General features: G+C 51.1%; 1 protein-coding gene across 1 annotated transcript in view; it reads right to left on the bottom strand.

Moving 5' to 3' along the window:
- The window catches only part of TOP6BL (TOP6B like initiator of meiotic double strand breaks), a 2,412,394-nt gene that overhangs the window by 1,363,958 nt on the left and 1,021,903 nt on the right, over window positions 1-26,533 (bottom strand). The window lies entirely within an intron of this gene.

The following is a 26,533-nucleotide window of genomic DNA, read 5'->3' as shown; positions in this document are numbered from 1 at the left end:
AAGAACCAAAGATTGATCCCAGCCAATCAGCTGCCAGCACCCTCCAGAACCTTCCCAGCAGAGGCAGTTCTCCTCAGATTTTCCTAGCACAAGTGAGAAGTAAGTATCCCAGATATAGAGAACTGACTAGCCGGGGAGGAGGGTGGGTGCATGTGAATCTATGAAAGATACCAATACTGGATAACTGTAGTTACAGGTAAGTAACTTGTTTTCTTATCCAGTATTGGGGTATCTTTCATAGATTCACATGCCTGAATCAGAGTAGTAAGCAGTATAACCATATACTGTCGTTTGCGGATGGTGGGAGACACTGGTTCATAAACTCCCAAATAGCATCCTCGGTGCTTGTCATGATTCCGGGGCTTGCCGCGAAACGGCGGAGAACGGAACTCCATTTCCCAGAAGGCGCTGCAGCACAAGTCACGTGACAGCGCAAGAGCCCTGGAAATGGATAAAGGTCCCGTCATACTTGGGGGCGTTGCCAATGATTCCGGACCCGTACCTGCAGATCAACGGCCCAGCCAAGACCCGTTCCGCCGAGTCCCTCCGCTTCGGTCAGACGAGAAGAGAGACGCCAGATCCCGTTGGTGAACAACGTCCGTCACAGCAACCCGCGCGCAGCTGCGTCCCTGCAGGTCCCGGTCGAGGTGAGTGAGAGAGGCGCAGCCTTGCAGCACCTCGTCCCGAGTTCACCCTGACCCCGACCTGGCCTTCCTTTTCCGCTAACGACCCTCGACCACCTACGAGGGGTGCGACAGTGGATTCAGCGCTCCTCCGCCCCAGGATTGCCGGGCGTCGAGTAGTAGCGCGTACTGCTCCAGCCCCTAGCTCCTCCCGAGCTCGCCTTCCTCTCCTCACGTACCCATGAAGCAACGGGTCCGTGCGAAGGTGGGCACCGGCACCGCCACAGCGCTCCTCCGCCCCAGGATTTCCGGGCGTTGAGTGGTAGCGCGTACCGCTCCAGACCCTGGTTCCTCCTGATCTTGCCTTCCACCCCTCACGTACCCGTGAAGCAACGGGACAGTGCGGAGGTGGGCACCAGCACCGCCGCGCCGCTCCTCCGCCCCAGGATTCCAGGCGTAGAGTAGAAGCGCCGGCCACTTGACTGGCCTTCACTTCAGGCATTCGTGGGGGCTTTCAGCACGCATCTTCCTGAGACAAACGGAAGCCCTACTCGAATCCGGATCATCGAGCTTTCGCCCAGTGAGGATAACTGGGTCGAGGCTACGACCCGAAATAGTTCTAAGAGACCACACAGGGGAGGAAGGAGCTACAGGTACGGGGGAGAGCCCGACGAAGGGAGGGGAGCGTGGGGACGCAGGCGCAGTGTCGAATACCTCTCCTTATTTCTTTCCAGATCTCTCTCCCTGCAGTCCCTATCCTTCCCTTCCCTCGCCCACCTGTCCTCTGAGTCCGAGGGTATTATACGTATTCCGGACTGGGGGCGGATGGGAGGTGGACCCTAACATAGCATCGGCGTTATCCCGAGGAGAAGATCACAGAAGCCCGTGACAGAATCATTGGCCCACGAATTCTCTCCTCCTGATCACGCCATTGCCAAGGCATGGCCTCGTTAGACGACGTACTGGCCGCATTGGCTCAAGTACAACTAGATGTAGCGGCGTCTAGGGCTGAATCGGCAGCCCTACATGCCCGCCTGGATCGCATCCAACGCAATCCCTTTGATGCAGGGACCATCCCCCTTCCACAGACACACCCGGTAGTAGTGGAGATGCCGATACACATACTCTTGGCCCCCCCGGGCCCCCCCGGAAAGATTTCACGGGGACATTCAAAAAGTGCAAGTCTTCTTGACCCAGGTGCAGTTGCATTTCCACTGCAAGCCAAAACTGTTTCTCACGAACCAAGCCAGGGTGGCTTTCCTAATCTCCTACTTAACTGGAGAAGCCGCACAATGGGCGGTCCCCATCGTGAGAAGAGACAATGCCCTCTTGTACGATTGGGACTCATTCCGTCATGAATTTGAAAAGACCTTTGATCGACGGGCGGACACCTTCTCCGCCGATCGCGACCTCCTTGACCTTCGCCAATCCAACAGCGACTTCCTGGGGTATGTCAACAGCTTTCGTAGGTTGGTGGCGGAAACCGACTGGCCCGAGTCCAAGCAAGCCGCAATCTTTTACCGAGGACTGACCGAAGACTTAAAAGATGTCATAGCCCAAATAGACCCCCAACCAGGTACCTGTGCCGCCATGATAGAACTCGCTTCCCGCCTGGAATATCGACTCCGGGAAAGAAAAGGGGAACACAAAAGAAAAGACAAGGCTCCTCTTTTCTCCGAACATCCCCGCACCCCGGAACCCTCTTCCAGCCGCACGGACCCCATGGAGATAGGGACGGTAAGGGCCTCCCTAACCCTCACCGAGCGAGACCACCGTCGGAAACAGGGTCTCTGTTTATATTGCGGCAAGAAAGGCCATTTCTTACGAGAATGCCCGGTGCGCCCGAAAACCAGTCGCTTACGGGCCAACCAAACAGCGGCCTGCGCCAGTGAAGGGCAGGCGGGAAACGCAAGCGCTTGAAGGTACCAGAAGGGATACCCTCAGGCTATCACTCCATCCCTTCTCTGGAAGCCGACACCTCCAAAGAACCAGACCACTTCTATATCACCGTGCGAGTCATGCTCGACAATGGGCCCCGCGAGGTCAGGGCCATGATCGACTCCGGAGCCACGGGCTGCTTTCTGGATCGCAGGGAAGCGGACAGGTTGGGGATCCCCCTCCTCCTCAAAGAAACACCCGAACTCGTGTTCGCCGTCGATGGAAAGGAGCTGGACTCCGGTCCAATCAGACACGCAACGCCATCCCTGAGGGTTGCCATAGGGGAGGACCACAGCGAGTGGCTCACTTTTAACATCATCCACGCTCCTCGATGCAACCTCATCCTTGGGTTACCTTGGCTACGAAAACATGAGCCCGTCATCCATTGGGCTACCAACACAATCCGGTTTTGCTCTCCCTTTTGCCGGACCCACTGCGGTCACCTAGAAACCGATCCAGAACAGAGCACCAGTACCTCCCAGTACGTGGCGACGGCCGCAGAGAAGGAGGTGACCCTCCCCGACTGGTATGCACCCTATCATGAAGTCTTTGATAAACAGAAAGCGGAAGACCTACCGCCGCATCGCGACTATGATTGCCGCATCGACCTAATTCCTGGAGCCACCGTTCCGTGCAGTCGGATTTATGCCCTCACGGAGCCCGAAACCCGGCATCTGCGAGAATACCTGGACACCTACTTACAGCTAGGGTTTATCCGTCCCTCTAGGTCCCCTGCAGCGTCCCCGCTCTTCTTTATACCCAAGGCCAACGGCGAGTTACGCTGCTGCATCGACTACAGAGCCCTCAATGCCATGACGGTCAAGAACCAGTATCCCTTACCGCTCATTCCCGTGTTGTTGGAGCAAGTTCGAGAGGAAAAAATATACACTAAATTGGACCTCCGGGGGGCGTACCATCTGGTAAGGGTACGCGTGGGCGATGAGTGGAAGACGGCGTTTAAAACCCGTTTCGGCCTGTACGAATACCTGGTGATGCCGTTCGGGCTCTGCAACGCCCCGGCGGCCTTTCAATATTTCCTCAACGAGGTACTGAGGGAATTTCTGGACAAATACGTAGTTGTATACATCGACGATATTTTAATCTTTTCGTCTGATCCTGAAGAACATGTCGGCCACGTCCAGACAGTGTTGAAGGCCCTTGAAGAAAACCACTTGTTTTGCAAGCTGACAAAATGCGAATTCCACGTTACCACCGTGGAATTCCTGGGCGTCCTGTTGACCCCGGAAGGACAAATCATGACGGACCGGAAGGTGCAAGCGGTAGCCCGGTGGCCGCAACCCTCAACTGTGAAAGAAGTGCAGAGCTTTCTTGGCTTCTCGAACTTTTACCGTCGGTTCATCAGTCACTTCTCACAGACGGTGACCCCGCTTACCAGGTTAACACGGAAGGGGATTCCCTTCCTATGGTGCTCCGAAGCCCAAGGGGCCTTTGACCGACTCAAGAGGGCCTTTACGTCTGCTCCCATCCTACGACATGCCAAACCAGATCTACCATACATTGTAGAAGCGGATGCTTCCGACGAGGCGGTGGGCGCTATACTGTCTCAGCGCCACCCCGACACCGGTCTACTCCATCCGGTCGCGTTTATGTCCAAAAAGTTAAACCCGGCAGAGCTCAACTACACCATCTCCTAAAAAGAGCTGCTGGCCATCCGCGAAGCGTTTCTGGAATGGCGGCATTGGCTGATGGGAGCACGACACCAGGTGACAGTATACACGGACCACCGGAACCTCCAATTCCTGCGGTCAGCCCGGCACCTCTCACCTCGTCAGAAGCGGTGGATGCTCTTTTTCGCGGAGTATAACTTCGTAGTCACGTATCGGCCCGGGATACAGAACAAGAAAGCCGATGCGTTATCCAGACAGTGCAATTCGGACCTCCCGGCGGAGACACCAGACCAGTCCATCCTATCACCAGAGCAAGTCATCGGCTGCCTCAAAACCGAATCCTTCCTTCAAAGAGTAAAGAAAGGGATCCAAACGTTCGCATGGACTTCATGGCTAAAAAGCCATAAGGAATGGCGTATCCAACATGGTCTTCCCTTGTATGGTTCCAGAATTCTAGTCCCCACACTGCAACTCCGGAAACTCGTTTTCTCCTGATGTCATAGCGTGCCCAGTGCCGGGCACATGGGGGGAACCAAAACCCTGGAAAAGGTCCTAAGGCAGTTCTGGTGGCCGTCGGTACGTCCCGATGTTTTGCTATGGGTAAAACAGTGTGCGATTTGTGCCCAAATGAAGCCGGCCATCAAAGAAAACAAGGTCTTCTTATGCCTCTTCCTACCCCTCGGAAGCCTTGGGAAAGAATCTCGATCGACTTCGTGGTGGGGTTGCCGAAGGACCAAGGATGTACGGCGATCGTGGTCGTCATAGACTATCTCACCAAGATGGGTCACTTTATCGCCTGTAAACAGGTCCCCTCGGCAGGGGTGTTGGCGAAACTCCTATTGCTACACGTCGTGCGCCTGCACGGCCTTCCGCGAGACATCGTGTCCGACAGAGGGACGCAATTCACCGCGAGATTCTGGAAGGTCTGGTGTGAACAACTAGGCATCCAATCATCCCTCTCCACGAGTTTCCACCCACAGACCGACGGCCAGACCGAGAGACTTAACCAAACTCTCAAGCAGTATCTTCGTTGCTACACGGACCAAGCAGCAAACACCTGGGTCGACTTGCTGTGGGTGGCTGAGGTAGCATATAACAACTCCCAACACTCTTCCACACACCACACACCCTTCTTTCTAGCCTCAGGGTTCCATCCTCGCTTTGTTCCCTTTTTCCTCCCTCAAGAGAAAGTGCCTCTCCCCGATGTGCAGGACAGAATCCGCAGCATTCACTCAGCCTTAAGGCGGGCTCAGACAAACCTACAGAGAGCGAAGGACAGGTATAAAGCCCAGGCCGACAAACACCGTCGTCCTACACCGGTGTACCACAAGGGAGAGAGGGTGTGGCTGTCCACGCGGAACATTCGGTTCCGGAAACCCAGCGCATTCACTCCCAAGTTCATCGGGCCTTACCCTGTTGTCCGGCACGTGAACCCCGTGGCAGTGCAGCTGCGTCTGCCCCTACAGATGCGCATACACCCGGTGTTTCACGTATCGCTGCTCAAGCCCTCGAGGTGTCCTGTTCGGAAGGCCCCGGCTCCGGTATGGGTGCACCACGACCAGGAGTTTGTCGTTCAACGCATCCTGGATTCCAAGCTGGTTCGGGGCAAGCTCTGGTACCTTCTGGCTTGGAAGGGATATGGGCCTGAGGAGAATTCCTGGGAACCTGCCGCTGCGGTGCATGCTGCCTGCCTGGTGGCGGCCTTCCATCGCCGCGCCCCCGCTAAGCCTGGGGGCCCCGCTGCTCCGGGAGCCGGGGTGAAGCGGAATGTGCTGTCATGATTCCGGGGCTTGCCGCGAAACGGCGGAGAACGGAACTCCATTTCCCAGAAGGCGCTGCAACACAAGTCACGTGACAGCGCAAGAGCCCGGGAAATGGATAAAGGTCCCGTCTTACTTGGGGGCGTTGCCAATGATTCCGGACCCGTACCTGCAGATCAACGGCCCAGCCAAGACCCGTCCCGCCGAGTCCCTCCGCTCCGGTCAGACGAGAAGAGAGACGCCGGATCCCGTTGGTGAACAACGTCCGTCAACGCAACCCGCGCGCAGCTGCGTCCCTGCAGGTCCCGGTCGAGGTGAGTGAGAGAGGCGCAGCCTTGCAGCACCTCGTCCCGAGTTCACCCTGACCCCGACCTGGCCTTCCTTTTCCGCTAACGACCCTCGACCGCCTACGAGGGGTGCGACAGTGGATTCAGCGCTGCTCCGCCCCAGGATTGCCGGGCGTCGAGTAGTAGCGCGTACTGCTCCAGCCCCTAGCTCCTCCCGAGCTCGCCTTCCTCTCCTCACGTACCCGTGAAGCAACGGGTCCGTGCGAAGGTGGGCACCGGCACCGCCACAGCACTCCTCCGCCCCAGGATTTCCGGGCGTTGAGTGGTAGCGCGTACCGCTCCAGACCCTGGTTCCTCCTGATCTTGCCTTCCACCCCTCACGTACCCGTGAAGCAACGGGACAGTGCGGAGGTGGGCACCAGCACCGCCGCGCCGCTCCTCCGCCCCAGGATTCCGGGCGTAGAGTAGAAGCGCCGGCCACTTGACTGGCCTTCACTTCAGGCATTCGTGGGGGCTTTCAGCACACATCTTCCTGAGACAAACGGAAGCCCTACTCAAATCCGGATCATCGAGCTTTCGCCCAGTGAGGATAACTGGGTCGAGGCTACGACCCGAAATAGTTCTAAGAGACCACACAGGGGAGGAAGGAGCTACAGGTACGGGGGAGAGCCCGACGAAGGGAGGGGAGCGTGGGGACGCAGGCGCAGTGTCTAATACCTCTCCTTATTTCTTTCCAGATCTCTCTCCCTGCAGTCCCTATCCTTCCCTTCCCTCGCCCACCTGTCCTCTGAGTCCGAGGGTATTATACGTATTCCAAACTGGGGGCGGATGGGAGGTGGACCCTAACATGGCATTGGCGTTATCCCGAGGAGAAGATCACCGAAGCCCGTGACAGTGCTTGAAAAAACACATCTTCCTTTCTTTCTTTTTTTTTTAAAAGAGTAGTCTTAAAGGAAGCAAAGCTATATCCAAGTATTAGCTATTATTATATATACAAATATTTAAAATCTTGCAGATATATAAATCTGTACATTTGCATGAATATTAAAGAATGGAATAATACATAAAAGGGCAAAGTATCTGAGTCTGGTCTTAATGAAAGAGATGGCATAGAACAGCATGTCCAACCGCTGCATCATCTTGATGCGAAAATTGAACACAGTGATGCTTCGTCGACGTGTGGACATTTTTACATGTCGCAGCACGACATATTTTCCGGAGTTACTCCAACAAACAAAACTGTCGACGTCGATACTGTTCTTGTTGAATGAGCTTTGACTTTGCTCTGCAAAGGTCTGTTAGCCTTGTCATGGCAGGAATGAATAGAAGATGCCAGCCATCTGGCTATTGTTCCGCTTTGTTACAGCATCTCCAAGAGTTGCTTGACCATTCGCCACAAACAGCCGGTTGGATCGTCTGATATCCTTAGTTTTCTGTAGGTAGAGTTTAAAACAGTGTGTAACATCCAGCGAGTGTAATGTTCTTTCAGCTAGAGTGGATGGATCCGGAAAGAATGTTTTTAATCTTACCGGTTTGTTCAAGTGAAATTTTATGGTACCTTAGGAAAGAACCTGGGATTTGTTTGAAGGGTTACACAGTCCCGAGCAAAATGTAAAAGGGGGTTCATTTATAGTGAAAGCTTGGATTTCACTAACCCTTGTTGCCGAGGTAAGAGCCAGTAAATGGGCAACCTTCCAAGTGAGGAATTTAAGATCAGCTTTATGGATAGGCTCAAATGGACGCCTCATTAACTGCACTAGCACAGTGTTGAGTTCCCCCTCTGGAGGGGTGCTCGCACTGGAGAGAAGGCTCGGAAGATTCCTTTCATAAATTGTTTGATAAGTAAAGGCGAGCAGAGAAAAGGGAATTTTGAGCATTTCCTGAATCTAGAAAGTGCAGCAAGATGTACTTTGACTGGTGAAAAAGTAAGCCCAGACTTGGCTAGAGAAAGCAGATAATGGAGAACTTGTTCTGCAGTAGCTTGAATTGAGTGAATATTATTTGCTTCACACCAACAGCAAAATCGGTTCCATTTGAAGCAATAAGTTTTGATTGTGCTTTGGGCATGAGATTTCGCCAATATTTCACGACAGTCTTGTGAAATGTTGAGGTCCTTGAACTCTAAGAAATCAGGAGCCATGCATGCAAGTGCAGTGACTGTGGGTCCGGATGAACCACTTGGCCTCCGACCCTTGAGAACATCATAGGCGTCAGCAGTAGGCAAATGGGTTTGCCTTGAGACAATAGTAGAAGTTCCTGCAAGCAATATTGTCTTGGCCAACGGGGTGCAATCAGAATTAGACGGCAACCTTCCAGCTTCATCTTGCGGAGCACCTTCGGAATCAATGGTATTGGGGAAAAGCGTACACACCAATCCCTGATCCCTGTTGAGGGAACCTGCTGGCAAAATATTGACATTCTTTGTTCTCTCTTGTTGTGAATAGGTCCAGGGCTGGCTTACCCCAAGCTTGGAACACTGTGTTCGCCTGTTCCTTTTCCAGCTTCCACTCCTAACAGTCTGACTGAGACGTGCTCAGCATGTCCGTCAGGGTATTGAGGAGACCCCTGATGTGTTTGGCTCTCAGGGCATCTTGTGGAAAGTGACCTATTCCCACAATTCCTAAGCTTTTTGCGAGAGCATAGCTGATTTTTATCCTCCTTGTTTGTTGATATAATACATGCGGATGGTATTGCCAGTCCGGACTAGCACTGACGAACCCTTAATCAGAATCAGAATCAGAATAAGCTTTATTCGGAAAGTTAATTTCTATCCATAAAAGCATATACAATTTGACAAGTCATCTTAAACATTTAAAAACAGATAATTAGTAAAAATATATGTACAAAACATATACCAGCAAAGGCTCATTTACATAGCTCTAATTAGTATTAATACAAAAAGTAGCAGCAAATAGGCACGGAAGGACAACATTTCATTTTAATAAATAAGCAATTAAAATGGTGGGTGGGCGATGACGATGGTAAATATACGAAACGTTAGTCCCATATTTAACATTCAATTTTACTGGGGCAATGAGACTAAATTACGGCTTTAGGACAAAAAAAGAATAAACAAACGCCCCCTACTGCATTATTATGATGCTTTGGGGATAAATCCAAAACAGCGTTTGGTATAGATTGTCTGGCGTTCTACTTTTTTCTAATCACGATGTGCCTAAGTCAATATTATTTCGACATTTGATCAAACTTTTTAAAAAGGCAATAATATTGTAATTTATGCAATCATTATCGAGAAATTGAAGGGCCAAAAATACTGGGCGACATTGACGAATGCCCCAAATTTTAAGAATTGGTTTTATCCATTTCCTTCTCAATTCTTCATAAAATTTACAAAATAAAATGGCGTGGATAGTTGATTGCACGGAGACAGAATCACATGGGCAGTGTGGTAAATCATTTGTCCAGTTATTGACAGTTGGAAATGTCACCAGCCTATGGAAAATGTTCAATCGAAAGCGAGTGAGAACAAATCGATCGTATCTTTTATCGGATTTTTGTAAGTATGATTGCATGCCAAATGAAGTTGATATCATAAGATTGTGGCAAACGGACAGTTTTGTGGCTTCACTCGCAAATCTCAGGCTCTCCATGTGGTTCATGCAGCGTTTCTTAAAATCTTTCCTTGCGATGGCTAACATGGAAGGAGGGTTATTAAAATATTCAGGGTTGCCAATGTCTGTCATAAAATCCTTCACGTATTTGATCCATTTTATATCGAGGCAATGGTCCAATTTGAGAGCGTCCTGAAGAACTGCCTGATTGAAACAGTTTGACTCTGACTTCCAAATACGATGCCAGAGAATTGGGGGTTGGATTTTTATAATGTCCGTAATGTAAGGAACTCCCAACTCAGCATGGCAGACGTAGGTGGGCGTGGAAACCGGAACCGTCAATATGTATCTCAAGAAAGCGTTTTCCACTTTTTGTAGTTCGGAGACGTTTCGATGGCCCCATATCCCTGCCCCATATGTTGCTACAGTCATACATTTTGCCTTATATATTTTTATCAATTCCAGGGGCGGTCTTCTTCCTAGTTTTTGGGCAAAATTAACAAGGGCAGTAGTGGCTCTAACAAAAAGAAGTTTTCTTAATGTAATTGCTTGGCCCCATAGGCCCTTGTCATCTATGAGGATTCCCAGATATGGGTAAGTGGATGTGGTGGCCAATTTGCTCCCATTTAAATAGATATCTTTACTCTTTTTGCTACCTTTACCACATTTCATCACAAAGGTTTTTGAGGCGTTGATATTTAAGTCAATATCTTGCATATATTTGTTATACAAATCCAATGCCTGCTGTAGGGCTAAGGGAGTCCTGGCTAAAATAACAGCGTCGTCCGCGTATAGCAGTGCTGGTATGCGTCTAGGGGCCTGATCTTGTTGGACCTGGGGAACGTCCTGACTTCCTTCCAATAAGGCCTTCTCAAGGCCATTAGTATATAGTGTGAAAAGGAATGGAGCCAGGACGCAGCCCTGTCGTACCCCTCTAAGAACTTTAAATGAAGAGGTGCATTCACCAGCACTACCAAATCGGACTCGCGCTGTGGCGTTACTATATAGAGCCTTCAAGAAGTCTATTAGTGATTCTTCTACTTGCATTTCTTTTAAGGTATGCCATAGTTTCCCGTGAGAAACGCAGTCGAAGGCCGAAGAGAGATCGACAAACGCTAAATAAACTTTCCCTCTTTTCGCCCTCGTATATTTACCCAGCAAGATCGCCAGGTTGAGCCCCTGGTCTATTGTCCCCAGACCTTGCCTAAAACCGAACTGTAGATCGGACAGTACATTCTTTTCTGTAGCCCAAGTTTGTAACCTTGTGAGAAGGATCCTTCCTGCTACTTTACCCAGTGAGTCTAGGAGTGAAATTGGTCTGTAGCAGGAAGGATCCTGTCTATTGCCCTTTTTGAAAATAGGGACCATGATGGATTCTGACCAACTATTAATAAGGCCCTGTGAGGAAGTTGAGTTAAGGACGCGAGTCAAAATTGGGGCCCAGAGATCTGTATTGTGTTTATATATATCTACAGGGACCCCATCAGGTCCTGGGGCCTTAGAACCTTTGCTTTCATTTAGTGCAGTCAAAACTTCATCAAGTGAGAAGGATCTCTCTATAGGGAAAGAGGTGTTATGTACATATGCAGATGGAGGTAACAAGGCTGTAGTGTCTATCGAATCTGGAAGGCCGAAATTTTTTGTATAATGGCTCACCCATTGTGCCTCATCTATCGCAATCTCTATAGAGGGAGAGTTATCGGAAAGAAGGAATGGAGACCTAATTACTCTCCAGAATGCCTTGCTATCATTCTGGTTACTAGCCTTGTGTAGATCTTCCCACAAGGAAATTTTCATTGTCTTTTTCCTGGTCGCGATAGCTTGGTTATATAGTTTCCTTGCCTGTTGCACTGCAGAACCATCTCTATCCCTATTATGTATCGCTTTTTTTAGTGTACGGTGAGCGTTCGTGCAATTGGTGTCAAACCATCTTGGTTTTTGAGGGTCACCCTTTTTTCTCTCTGCGGACAGGGAGCTTTTTATTATTGCAGTAATATGGTTAAAACTTTCAAGAATGAGCGAGGGTGATGAATTCTCATTCAGAGAGGACAGGATATGCGGTAGGGCTTTAGCCACTACGGAATATGTGACGGTGTCTGGATCAACTAATTCCCATTTCAAAGAGTAGCCATTGATCCTATCCATAATGAGATTCGGACAGGTGTGGTGTAATTTATTCTTTTTACGCTTTTTATGGGAGATGGAACTGTAGGAGAGTAGGGTCTGCAATCCTATGATCACCCAGATTTTTTTGCTTTTGCTTCATTGGTTTACGACTTTCTCCGGCTGTGGGCCTGCCAATCAGACCCACAGCCTAGCTGTTCTCTCTCGAAATTAACACACATGTACGTTAGGTGCATCCACTAATTGGAACTGGGCCGCCTTGTCAGTCCCTGTCTCAGCATACCACAGGTATCCAGGGCATCGGTGTACCCAGGGCCTACCAGGGGCTGAAGCATGTATTATGCCACCCCTGGAATGGCCGCCCAAATCTGACACAACTGGCTGCACGACAGCTGGGGCCACGTGGTGTAATCACCCGTTGCTGTAGGTGTAGTATTCCTACACCTAAACCCTAACATGGACACATGGGTTCCTATCAGTCACTCCTATGGCAGGCCTTATCAATCCTGAAGGCAGAGTGCAGGGGATCATGTGGGACGGTGCTCTGGCGCGAGCTGAGCCCGTCGACGGCTTGTGGAACCAAGTCCTAATAGCCGTTCCATGGTGACGCGGGCCAACTACTTTTAATGCATTATAACCCTTGCGGTTATTTGCTAACTTTGGCATCGCATCACCTATACATGTCGAGTAAGGTGTCATACGAATGGGAATACGAACCCCTCGCCAGTCCTGGTGACGGGGTTAGCATTCCCCCCTTTTAGAGGGACACGACATGGAAGTAACCTTGAACCCCGGTTAAAGTTGACTCAAGCCTCAGCATCACAAAATGGATGCTGCCACCAGACACAAGTCTGACCTCCTGCTGCTGGGGGACCTTCCAGCAAAGGGAGCTTGGACAAAGGGTTTCCTGTCGAGGGCGGTGTTAGCACCATCCCAGACAGGGTTTGTGTATCCCAGGTAGGCAGGGCTGAAAGGAAGGTGATTGCCAGTGGCACCCCGGTGCTCACTGTGCATAGCCCGGCTCAAACCAGTTTCGGGGGCACACCAGCCCCTGAGCTGGCGCGAAGCCGGACAAAGGATAGGGGTGTAACCACCCCCCTCCTGGCTCCACCCATAGGTAGAACCTAGTCACGGGCCAGCCCCTTTTCTTAGAATAAAGGTAGGAGCGAGTCCCCTTCCCAAATTGGATAATCGGATAATCAGATAATCGGATACCTCCGAATCACGAACCCCTTTCCACGAAAGGAACTCTTGACTATTTCTGAAGACTCTCCCTTGTGGCTAAGGAGTAGCCACCCTGCACCAGCAGGCACCACCTAAGCGCTTGCGGTTTGCTGTAAGTCTCTCCTACGGATCAAGACTGCCCAGCTCGACGAGACCCGAGTTCCCTGCCATCTCTGACCTTTTACCTCCCTCATCAGCTCAGCTGAGAGTCGTAGGTGTGACGAGACCTGCGGGACCGGCTATCTTCAGGACCTGCACGACGCTTATCTAGCACGCCCACCGAGGGACCCTCGAGTGAGTGCACCTAGGGTTTGAGAAACCCTAAACCCTGAGCAGCTCCAGCATCGAAGTCTGTCTCCCCAGCATCCACGAGATCTGCGTGGGGGCCCTTCCGCTCCTTGCTGTTCACCGCGTTGTCCGACCACTTGCCGACCGGCTTGTGGCCCGCTTCACGACGCACCACGTTTTGTTTCATCACTAGTCTGGTTGCTCCAGACTGGCTCTTGCTCCCCTTCAACAGAGGAGTACCCCGGACCCTCCTGGTCCACTCCCGACGCCATCCTGACTCCCCCGCTTGGGTGGCCACTGCCAAGATCCGCTGCCCCTTCCTGGGCCCAGCATCATCGACAGCAGACACCTTCGTGGGACAGCTCGCCCTCCATCCTGGTCGCCGCCGCGCCTCCTGGTCCGAGGAACAGCCGAGTCCGACGTCACCCACTCACCTGGTCGAGGTGACTTCCGACGGTACCCTCCTGGTACCCACACGATCGCTGGCTAGCGGTTGAGAACTGAGTCCCCTCTGCTTTCAGGTTTTCCTTCACCACCGATCCAGGCTTGGATCGCTCTGAACATCGTCACTGGTCGCCTGCCAGCAACTTCTTCTTTCAGGCTCCTGAGACAACACGAGGACTCCCGACATCTTGACGAACTTCACGCAGCCGCAGCCTCTGGGCTAGGTAACTCGAGCATCTCGGTGCTCCATCGCAGGTTCGCTCTACAAGTGTCCAGTTCCTTTTTCGTTTAGTCCCACTGATCGGATCACTCCGGGATCAGTATCTCCAGACTCTAACCATTCGCATTTCACTGTTAGTGTAGGTGGTTTCTCGTGCCCCTCGGGCATTTGTGTAAATTGTGCAACTGAAGTATTTTCCTAAGAGTTTTGTAGTGTGCTTAGCTCCCTGACTCATAAAGAGCCAGGGTAGTCCTGTTATAAATAAATATCCTTTTATTTTCATAACAACTTGTGTGGTGTCCTTTCACTTGGTGTTCAAGGGGTATATGTGATGGTAAACAGCTGGCTTAACACGCCCTCTAGAGTTTAGCCTAAGACTGCTCGTATCCACGCTACTAGGATAGCTGGTCTAAAAGGTTGACTTACAACCAATCATCAATAAGGGTCGTTTGGAATGATACACAGTGATCACTAGAATAGTGAGCACTACATATCAGGCCAACTTCTCACATTGGTGAGCAGCGGTGGGATTTGAGCTTGCTGTTGTTTTACCACACACGTATCCTAAGAATATCGCAGTGAAAGATCACATAAGTACCCAGGTACATATAACTTAACTTAGAATACTCCGAGTTCTACTGAACCGGCTGTTGTAGTGTAACAGGGCTTAGCACACCCTGACTACAACTCCTAGCAAGGGATCAGTAGGTAAACCCATAGTGTAGGTAGGTGCAACACTTACACCTCACTAGAAAAGCATGTCGATCCACGGAGAGTCTTCGCAGACTCCCTTAGTGGTCAGTGACCCTCCACAGGTCGTGTCACGATATGCAACTCTTAGCTTCAAGGAGATGCGACAACTGTGTGCCTCCAGGAAGCTAAACCAGGGTTCTAACCCTACCATCGCAATACTGATAGGTCTCTTAGAGGCGTACGATGCTAGGAGGTCCTCTAACACAGGTCCCCCCAGTGCAGACGGGAACATGCCGCCCTTAGAGGGAACCCTCGGTGACCCGGACCTCGACCCTCACACAGAGGAGGAGGACGAGGACGAGTTATCGGGAGACGAGGCAGACAAAGGTCCAGCGGTAGTCGGCAGGCTTACAAGGACCAACTTAAGCAGGCATGAGAATGGAACTGGGGGAGCCCCGGGCCCACGCTCAAGCAGGCTTAACCTTGGGAACGGACGAGCTAGGTCTCTCTCCAGAGGCTCTGGCAGATCGGTTCATACACATGTCTCTCAGGCATCCTCTCAGAGAGGAATGACTTCCCCTCAGAGGAGGGAGCATGAAGCGAAGATGCGGGAGGTCAATCTGAGGATCGAGCGGGAAGAACTTGCCCTCGCCAAAGAAAGACTTGCCTTGGCCCGAGAACAGAAATTAAGTGGGTTAGATCCCACTGGTGGCAGCATTCTCCTTAGAGAGAAAGACAGGGGTATAGACACTAGACACCTGAGTAAAATCGTGCCCCCCTTTAAACAAGGGGACGACATCCACAAGTGGATAACTGCCTTGGAGAGGGCCTGCACTGTCCAGTGCGTCCCCCCAAGTCAGTGGGCAGCTATACTGTGGCTTTCCTTTGAAGGTAAAGGAAGGGACAAGCTCCTCACTACAAGAGCTGAGGATGCTAACAACTACCAGGTCCTGAAGAACACACTGATTGATGGGTTCGGCTTAACCACGGAACAGTACCGGGTGCTGTTCCGGGACACCCAGAAAATTCAGTCTCAGGATTGGGCTGACTTTGTCGATTGTGCCACTAAGGCTTTGGAAGGCTGGTTGCTGGGTAGCAAGGTTACTGATTACACAGGATTGTACAATCTTATCATGCGAGAACAGATTTTAAACAACTGTCAGAACCAATTGCTGCATCAGCACCTTGTCGACTCGGATCTGACCTCTCCCCAAGAATTGGGAAAGAAGGCGGACAGATGGGTCAGAACAAGGGTCAAGCAGAACCAGAATCAGAACCAGGGTGGTCAGAAGAAAGCAGACCAGAAGGGTAACAAGAACGAACAAAATGACCAGAAGTCTTCGACAGGTCCCCAACAAACCAAAGAGGGTGGGGGTCAGGCTTCGCAGAAGAAGAAGACTCAAGAAGGCCAGTCAAAAAGGTGGTGCCAATACTGTAAAAGTAAGACTCACTGGTTTAGTGAGTGCACCAAGAAAGGAGGGCAAACTCCTGCCACTGCAGCCCCTAAGGCACCTGCACCCCCTAGTACAGTCAGCAGTGGTAGTGCGCCTCCCAAGGCATTAGTTGGGTTAACCTTGGGAACCGAGGGGAGTGACGACTTAGTCGGCACGCTCACTCAGGCCGTCCTTGTCTGTACAGGGGATATGGATATGTCCCCTGACGCCAGTCCCAATACTTTGGGCAAATACAGACAGACACCTTTGATAAATGGAAGAGTGGCTCAGGCCTACAGGGACACGTGTGCCAGTGTCACCATGGTGACGCCTAACTTCGTGGACCCTGGACAGATCATGCTAGGTACCAGTTACCTAGTGACCAATGCCAGCAACGTCACTACCAATCACAGTATGGCAGTTGTTGATTTCTCCTGGGGAGGGGTAAGTGGCCCGAAAAAGGTTGTGGTTAGTTCAGACCTCCCCGTAGAATGTCTGTTGGGCAATGATTTGGAAACGTCACAATGGTCAGAGGTGGAGCAGAGGACTCACATGGAGATGTTAGGCTTGCCAGCACATGTCCTTGCTGTGACCAGGTCACAGGCCAAAAGATGCCCCACTGAACAGGTGCTGGATCCTGGAAGAACGGACCAGGCACCTTCCAAGAAAAGGAGCAGTAAGGGTAAGGCTTCGCCTTCCCCCTTGCCCCAGGTCGTGGATCAAGTCTCCGAGGAGGCTGACCTTAAAGAACTGAGGGAAACTGAGCCGCAAGAGCTTGAACCTGGTCAGGTTGAGTTTCTGGGCTCAGGGGGACCCTCCAGGGAAGACCTGGGGAAGGCACAGTTAGACTGCCCCTCCCTTGAACCCCTCAGACAGCAGGCCGCTGCTGAGGCTGCAGGGAACGCCACAGGTACCCACAAAGTGTACTGGGACGATGGACTCCTGTACTCCGAGGCAAGAGACCCCAGACCTGGTGCGACCAGGAGGTTGGTCATCCCCTTGTCTCTGAGAGGTTTCCTTCTCACCTTGGCCCACGAGATTCCCCTTGCAGGTCACTTAGGCCAGAATAAGACTTGGGACAGAATTGTTCCACACTTTCACTGGCCCCACATGTCCGAAGATACGAAGGAGTTTTGCCGCTCCTGTGTCACTTGCCAAGCCAGTGGTAAGTCAGGTGGCACGACAAAGGCCCCCCTCATACCACTGCCAGTGGTGGGGGTACCCTTTGAACGAGTGGGGATCGACATTGTCGGACCGATGGAACCCCAGACAGCATCAGGGCACAAGTTCATACTGGTGGTGGTGGACCACGCCACCAGGTATCCTGAAGCTATTCCCCTTAGGACCACTACAGCACCTGTGGTGGCACGGGCCCTACTTGGAGTGTTCTCCAGAGTGGGCTTCCCTAAGGAGGTCGTCTCAGACAGAGGTGCAAACTTCATGTCGGGATATCTGACTGCTATGTGGAAGGAATGTGGTGTCAACTACAAGTTCACCACACCCTATCACCCACAATGCAATGGGCTGGTTGAGAGATTCAACCGGACCCTAAAAGGGATGATTCACGGACTACCTGAAAAGCTTCGGCGGAGATGGGATGTCCTGATACCCTGCCTCTTGTTCGCCTACAGAGAGGTCCCACAGAAGGGGGTTGGCTACAGCCCTTTCGAGCTTCTGTTCGGACATCCTGTAAGGGGACCCCTTTGTTTGGTAAAGGAAGGATGGGAGAGACCTCTCAGAAAGCCAGCATCAAACATTGTGGACTATGTGCTCGGTCTCCGCTCGCGGATGGCGGAGTACATGGAAAAGGCGTCTAAAAACCTGGAGGCGAGCCAAGAATTACAGAAAGCTTGGCACGACCAAAAGGCTGTCCTGACTGTGTACCAGCCTGGACAGAAGGTGTGGGTGCTGGAGCCAGTGGCCCCAGCAGCACTCAAAGACAAATGGTCTGGGCCCCACACGATCATTGAGCAAAAGGGAGAGGTCACCTACTTGGTAGACCTGGGAACTCCTCGGAGCCCCCACAGGGTGCTCCATGTAAACAGGCTCAAGGCATATGTCGACAGGGAGGGCATGGGCTTGCTCATGGCCACAGATGAGGGACAGGAGGAGGAGAGTGACCCTCTCCCAGACCTGCTCTCTCAGAACCCTGACGATGGATCAGTAGATGGTGTTGTCTTTTGTGGCAGCCTCTCTGGACATCAACAAGAGGATTGTAAACAGGTTCTTCAATCCTTTCGACATATGTTCTCTCTGACACCCAGTCAGACCAAGTGGTGTACCCATGAGGTCGACACTGGGGACAGTCTGCCCGTCAAGAGTAAAATCTATCGGCAACCTGATCATGTCAGAGACTGCATCAAGACAGAGGTGCAGAAAATGTTGGAGCTGGGAGTCATTGAACCCTCGGACAGCCCCTGGGCTAGTCCCGTAGTGCTCTTGCCGAAACCTCACACCCAGGGCGGTAAGAAAGAGATGAGGTTCTGCGTGGACTACAGAGGTCTCAATGCAGTCACTAAGACTGACGCCCACCCGATACCAAGAGCAGACGAACTTATCGACCGGTTGGCCTCGGCCAGCTACTTAAGTACGTTTGACCTGACAGCTGGGTATTGGCAAATCAGGTTAGCTGAGGAGGCCAAGCCCAAAACAGCATTTTCTACCCCGGGTGGGCACTATCAGTTCGTGGTAATGCCCTTTGGGTTGAAAAATGCACCTGCCACCTTCCAAAGGCTGGTGAATCGAGTTCTCACTGGGTTGGACGACTTCTGTGCGGCGTATCTGGACGATATCGCTGTCTTTAGCTCCACCTGGGAGGATCACCTGGTCCACCTGAGGAAAGTGTTAGAGGCCCTGCAGAAGGCAGGCCTCACTATCAAGGCCACCAAGTGCCAGATAGGGCAGACACAGGTTGTATACCTGGGCCACCTTGTAGGTGGAGGCCAGGTTCAACCATTGGAGAGCAAAATACAGGCCATCCAGGACTGGGCTCCTCCAACCACCCAGACTCAGGTTCGAGCTTTCTTGGGCCTGACTGGTTATTACCGGAAATTTGTCAGAAATTATGGATCCATTGTGACCCCGCTAAACGACCTGACAAGTAAAAAGATGCCAAAAAAAGTTCAGTGGACAGCAAGCTGTCAGAAGGCATTCGATGACCTAAAGCAGGCCATGTGCACAGCACCTATCCTAAAGAGTCCAGACTACTCCAAACCATTTATTGTCCAAACAGACGCTTCGGAGCTGGGTGTGGGAGCTGTTCTATCGCAACTGAATTTTGATGGTCATGACCAGCCCATAGCTTTTATTAGCAGGAGGCTGACCCCCAGAGAGAAGAATTGGTCAGCTATTGAGAGGGAGGCCTTTGCTGTGGTTTGGGCCCTGAAGAAGTTGAGGCCATACTTGTTTGGCACTCACTTCAAGATTCAGACCGACCATAAGCCCCTCTTGTGGCTAAATCAAATGAAGGGTGAAAACCCCAAACTACTTAGGTGGTCCATTTCCCTACAGGGGATGGACTTCACAGTGGAGCATAGACCTGGCACTGATCATGGCAATGCAGATGGGCTCTCCAGGTATTTCCACTTAGAGCAAGAAGACTCACCTGGTCAAGGTTAGCTTATTGTCCCAAAGTTTGGGGGGGGTCATGTAGGAGAGTAGGGTCTGCAATCCTATGATCACCCAGATTTTTTTGCTTTTGCTTCATTGGTTTACGACTTTCTCCGGCTGTGGGCCTGCCAATCAGACCCACAGCCTAGCTGTTCTCTCTCGAAATTAACACACATGTACGTTAGGTGAATCCACTAATTGGAACTGGGCCGCCTTGTCAGTCCCTGTCTCAGCATACCACAGGTATCCAGGGCATCGGTGTACCCAGGGCCTACCAGGGGCTGAAGCATGTATTATGCCACCCCTGGAATGGCCGCCCAAATCTGACACAACTGGCTGCACGACAGCTGGGGCCACGTGGTGTAATCACCCGTTGCTGTAGGTGTAGTATTCCTACACCTAAACCCTAACATGGACACATGGGTTCCTATCAGTCACTCCTATGGCAGGCCTTATCAATCCTGAAGGCAGAGTGCAGGGGATCATGTGGGACGGTGCTCTGGCGCGAGCTGAGCCCGTCGACGGCTTGTGGAACCAAGTCCTAATAGCCGTTCCATGGTGACGCGGGCCAACTACTTTTAATGCATTATAACCCTTGCGGTTATTTGCTAACTTTGGCATCGCATCACCTATACATGTCGAGTAAGGTGTCATACGAATGGGAATACGAACCCCTCGCCAGTCCTGGTGACGGGGTTAGCGTTCCCCCCTTTTAGAGGGACACGACATGGAAGTAACCTTGAACCCCGGTTAAAGTTGACTCAAGCCTCAGCATCACAAAATGGATGCTGCCACCAGACACAAGTCTGACCTCCTGCTGCTGGGGGACCTTCCAGCAAAGGGAGCTTGGACAAAGGGTTTCCTGTCGAGGGCGGTGTTAGCACCATCCCAGACAGGGTTTGTGTATCCCAGGTAGGCAGGGCTGAAAGGAAGGTGATTGCCAGTGGCACCCCGGTGCTCACTGTGCATAGCCCGGCTCAAACCAGTTTCGGGGGCACACCAGCCCCTGAGCTGGCGCGAAGCCGGACAAAGGATAGGGGTGTAACCACCCCCCTCCTGGCTCCACCCATAGGTAGAACCTAGTCACGGGCCAGCCCCTTTTCTTAGAATAAAGGTAGGAGCGAGTCCCCTTCCCAAATTGGATAATCGGATAATCAGATAATCGGATACCTCCGAATCACGAACCCCTTTCCACGAAAGGAACTCTTGACTATTTCTGAAGACTCTCCCTTGTGGCTAAGGAGTAGCCACCCTGCACCAGCAGGCACCACCTAAGCGCTTGCGGTTTGCTGTAAGTCTCTCCTACGGATCAAGACTGCCCAGCTCGACGAGACCCGAGTTCCCTGCCATCTCTGACCTTTTACCTCCCTCATCAGCTCAGCTGAGAGTCGTAGGTGTGACGAGACCTGCGGGACCGGCTATCTTCAGGACCTGCACGACGCTTATCTAGCACGCCCACCGAGGGACCCTCGAGTGAGTGCACCTAGGGTTTGAGAAACCCTAAACCCTGAGCAGCTCCAGCATCGAAGTCTGTCTCCCCAGCATCCACGAGATCTGCGTGGGGGCCCTTCCGCTCCTTGCTGTTCACCGCGTTGTCCGACCACTTGCCGACCGGCTTGTGGCCCGCTTCACGACGCACCACGTTTTGTTTCATCACTAGTCTGGTTGCTCCAGACTGGCTCTTGCTCCCCTTCAACAGAGGAGTACCCCGGACCCTCCTGGTCCACTCCCGACGCCATCCTGACTCCCCCGCTTGGGTGGCCACTGCCAAGATCCGCTGCCCCTTCCTGGGCCCAGCATCATCGACAGCAGACACCTTCGTGGGACAGCTCGCCCTCCATCCTGGTCGCCGCCGCGCCTCCTGGTCCGAGGAACAGCCGAGTCCGACGTCACCCACTCACCTGGTCGAGGTGACTTCCGACGGTACCCTCCTGGTACCCACACGATCGCTGGCTAGCGGTTGAGAACTGAGTCCCCTCTGCTTTCAGGTTTTCCTTCACCACCGATCCAGGCTTGGATCGCTCTGAACATCGTCACTGGTCGCCTGCCAGCAACTTCTTCTTTCAGGCTCCTGAGACTACACGAGGACTCCCGACATCTTGACGAACTTCACGCAGCCGCAGCCTCTGGGCTAGGTAACTCGAGCATCTCGGTGCTCCATCGCAGGTTCGCTCTACAAGTGTCCAGTTCCTTTTTCGTTTAGTCCCACTGATCGGATCACTCCGGGATCAGTATCTCCAGACTCTAACCATTCGCATTTCACTGTTAGTGTAGGTGGTTTCTCGTGCCCCTCAGGCATTTGTGTAAATTGTGCAACTGAAGTATTTTCCTAAGAGTTTTGTAGTGTGCTTAGCTCCCTGACTCATAAAGAGCCAGGGTAGTCCTGTTATAAATAAATATCCTTTTATTTTCATAACAACTTGTGTGGTGTCCTTTCACTTGGTGTTCAAGGGGTATATGTGATGGTAAACAGCTGGCTTAACACGCCCTCTAGAGTTTAGCCTAAGACTGCTCGTATCCACGCTACTAGGATAGCTGGTCTAAAAGGTTGACTTACAACCAATCATCAATAAGGGTCGTTTGGAATGATACACAGTGATCACTAGAATAGTGAGCACTACATATCAGGCCAACTTCTCACAGGAACTATTCTTCTTGATTGTTAGAGTTTGTGGGAAGTGATCGCTAATAGCGATCTTATGGGTGATGAAGTGCTTTACCCTGTTCCCTAGGTTATTTGAAACCAGAATATAGTCTATCACCGAACCTGTCCCTTTCCCATTATAAGTCGGTGAGAAGGCAATTTGGGGATTTACTAGTTCATTTGCGAAGCTCAGGTTCAACATAAATATGGTCTCGTTCAGGGCACTCCCAAGAATGTTATGGGGAAAGTGAGTTAGATTACGATTTTCCTCGTCATTCAAGCCGCATGTATAATTATTACTATTGGGGCACAAATTAATATTAAAGTCCCCTCCCCAGATGATTTGAGTGTTTCCTGGGTTAGCCATCTGGATTTTAAATACCACTTGTCTAAGTTGATCGATGATTTCAGGTTCATTCTCTTTAGGGATATTGTTATAAAAATTCACGAATGTTAGGGTGTCGTTCCTATCTATTGTAAGAGTAAGGATTTGATAGTATGGGTTTGGTGTCTCAAATGTGAATTTTTTCACTGTTATCAGATTGGAGACATATACACTTAAGCCTCCCTTAGGTCTTCCATGGATAGAAGGAGAGGCTGGTGTATGAAATGTTTTAAAGCCATTAATATTGATGACTTTTTGCGACCAAGTCTCTTGGAGACAAAGAATATCCGTATTCTTAACAAAATCGAGAAATAGATCATTATGCATTTTGGAATGTAGGCCCCATATGTCCCAATATGTAATATTTCTATCTCCTTCCCCTTCTCGGGATATTATGTATGGCTGGGAGGCTAACCCTGGTGCATCAGATTTGGATATAATGGAATTCATATTGTCCTCCCTGATGTAAAGAGAAGCAGGAATAATCAACTGTGTTACTCCATTCTGTGTTTGACCCTGGGCAGAGTTAGCTCTAACTGCTGGTTCGCTCTCAGACTCAGAAGAGCCCCTATGAGGAGGAATAGACAATCTGGAGTCAGAATTCCCAGCCTGAATCGTTGTTCTTATTATTGTTATTGGGGGTAGTCAATCTGGGTTCTCTAGCGAGGTAAGTGCACTGAAGCGATTATGTGTGGGGATGTTAAAGGTTTGGTTGGGCGTGAGCTGATGGTGGACTGATTTCATCAATTCGGAAGGAGGGCGATAAAAGAAGCCCAAGGGAAGTATCTTGATTCCTGATTCAAGGGTGTTTTTGGCCGCTAACCCCAAAATTATTTTGACTAACCAGGGAGAGCGAAAGGTCAATACCAAACAGTCACCAGTAAATCATTTCCTGGATCTACCCATCCATCCTATTCTGCGAATCATCTTGAATTCTTCAAATAAAATGCGACTGTCACCCATTCTATCCCCCAGCCAATATAGTGCTTTGTTCCTTAATGATTCACAGGTCTCCTGGTCATTAGATCGTAAATGAGGGACGTCACCCAGGATCACTGTGTAGGGAGTGCAGGCTGGAGGAAGGTCCAGATATATAGAGGATGGTGCCTTTATGGATGTTAGTTTGATGTCGGGTGTAGTATGTTTGTCAGTGGCAGAACGGGAGTCAGGGACTAGGTTTTGTTGTGTCTCTTTAATCCTAATCTGGTTGCTGATTACAATAGTAGAGGTTTCGCCTGTGCGATCAGTATAGGGTTGGGATTGTCGTAGTTTCCTATCTTTATTCAGGCTGTCTCTAATAGGCATAGGGCTAGAAGATCTAACACTCTTATCTTCGTTACAGGAAAGAAGTTTTGCCACATGTGTCTCGATCCTGTCTGATCTAGATCCGATAGCCTCAACAGCTCCTCTCACAAAAGAGTCTAAACAATTTAAAGATGAGAGGATGCTGACCAGATCATCCCCCTTAATATGTTCTTTAGTAGTATTTACTACTGTTAAAGGTGTAGAAAGAGTTTGTAAAGAGCTGGTAGCTGGGTCTTGATGTTTTTTCTTTGTTATAATCTCCTTTCCTTTATGTGTCCTTGATTTACTTATCTCCCTTATGCCCCTTCCGGACTTCCCCGACTGTTTCTCAACCTTATTTGTCCCCTTTGTCCCCTTATCTGGTTGTGAGGTGATTATTTCGCTATGGTTGTGCACTATAATGTCACGAATGTTATGTTGTATGGAACCATTTTTTGCTGTTCCGGACTCAGCCATCACTACAGGGGTGGTGATTTGAATGAGAGTAGATAGACCGCCCTCCTCTCTGCCTTCTCTAATTGTCATTGAGCCTGCTGCTAGGGTTTGTTCTACTGTGGTAATTTGTTTTTCTATTGCCCCCATGGCCCCAGTCAGATATGTTAAGAGTGATTGTTTCTTGGGTTTCTTAATATCCATACCCTCCGCTGGTTCACAGCTCGGCGCTTTCCTTTTGCCCATACTGAAGAGTACCTTATTGGAGCTTGACTGCCGGCAGACAATACAGTAACTACTTCGTTTGAGATCAGTCCAGTAAATTAAATGAGAGTCACTCGATATATAGCAAGTCCAAAGTTATCTAATAAATGATAGAAAATACCTGCGGATTTGTTCTAGTCCGTTCGCTGAGGTCAGAGTAGGCAAGATAAAAGGTGGGGCCACGATGGCAGGCCCGGTCCGGTCTCACACGGGCACAGACGGGCAAGGACGGGCCCGCCCTTGGCCCGGGCTTCGCCCGGGCGCTGCCCGCGCGCGTCCCGCGCCGCGTTGTGCCTGAGTGATTTTTAAATGGACTGGGCGCAGGCTGGTGTCGTCACAGCCGAGCGCCCAGCGCCGAGGCATCTGGGTGAGGTAGTTCTTTGGCCGTTTCCCTCACGGCGTATTCGGAACTGCTGGAAAGCTCGTGTGCACCCCCACGGAAGCCGTTCCCCTCACGGCAATAGCGTTGACAAGGTGGCAAAGTTTCAGGTATGGTCCTCTGGTCCTCTGGTTGCGCGTCCCGCGCCGCGTTGTGCCTGCGTAATTTTTAAATGGACTGGGCGCAGGCTGGTGTCGTCACAGCCGAGCGCCCAGCGCCGAGGCTTCTGGGTGAGGTAGTTCTTTGGCCGTTTCCCTCACGGCGTATTCGGAACTGCTGGAAAGCTCGTGTGCACCCACACGGAAGCCGTTCCCCTCACGGCAATAGCGTTGACAAGGTGGCAAAGTTTCAGGTATGGTCCTCTGGTCCTCTGGTTGCGCGTCCCGCGCCGCGTTGTGCCTGCGTGATTTTTAAATGGACTGGGCGCAGGCTGGAGTCGTCACAGCCGAGCGCCCAGCGCCGAGGCTTCTGGGTGAGGTAGTTCTTTGGCCGTTTCCCTCACGGCGTTTTCGGAACTGCTGGAAAGCTCGTGTGCACCCCCACGGAAGCCGTTCCCCTCACGGCAGTAGCGTTGACAAGGTGGCAAAGTTTCAGGTATGGTCCTCTGGTCCTCTGGTTGCGCGAACCCTTAATCCTCGGGAGGAATGCTTGGAGAAAACAGAAAAACTGTGCGACGCTCAGCCTGTTGATCTGCTGTTGTTTTTATCTTTGAGATCAAATCCTGCAGATGACCTCCCCATTCTTCCATGGAGGTATCGGTCGTTAAAACGAAATCTGGAATGGTCTGTAGGAACATGAGACCCTAGGTTAGATTCTCTGTCTGCGACCACCAATGTAGAGAATTTATCATGTGCGGCGTGACCTTGATGGTATCGTCAAACGAATCCATGGCTTGTTGCCATTGAAGTAGCGGTTCCTCCTGAAGAGGTCGCATTTTGAGCCGTACCAAGGGTATGAGATGTATCGTTGAAGAGCACATCCTCAGGAGCGAAGCGAACATTCGGACTGAAAGTGGCCTTTTTTCTTTTTTTTTTTGAAGATGCAGTTGGCGACCAAGTGACAAGAATGCGTTGCATTGGACCTTGTGTACCCTTGCTCCGAGAAAAAACATGACTTGGAGAGAACGTAACTGATTTGCTGTCGTTGAGAAACAGCCTCAGAGAAGACAAGAGATGGGTACATTCTGCTGTGGCAATCTTGGTTTCATGTTCTGAAGGACCTTTGAGCAGCCAATCGTCTAGATAAGGGAACACTTGTATTCCTCGAGATGGCAATGCTGCT

This window comes from Triturus cristatus, chromosome 9, assembly GCF_964204655.1.
Source record: "Triturus cristatus chromosome 9, aTriCri1.1, whole genome shotgun sequence".
NCBI classification, from domain to species: domain Eukaryota; kingdom Metazoa; phylum Chordata; class Amphibia; order Caudata; family Salamandridae; genus Triturus; species Triturus cristatus.
This window is presented reverse-complemented; position numbering and strand designations above follow the sequence as displayed.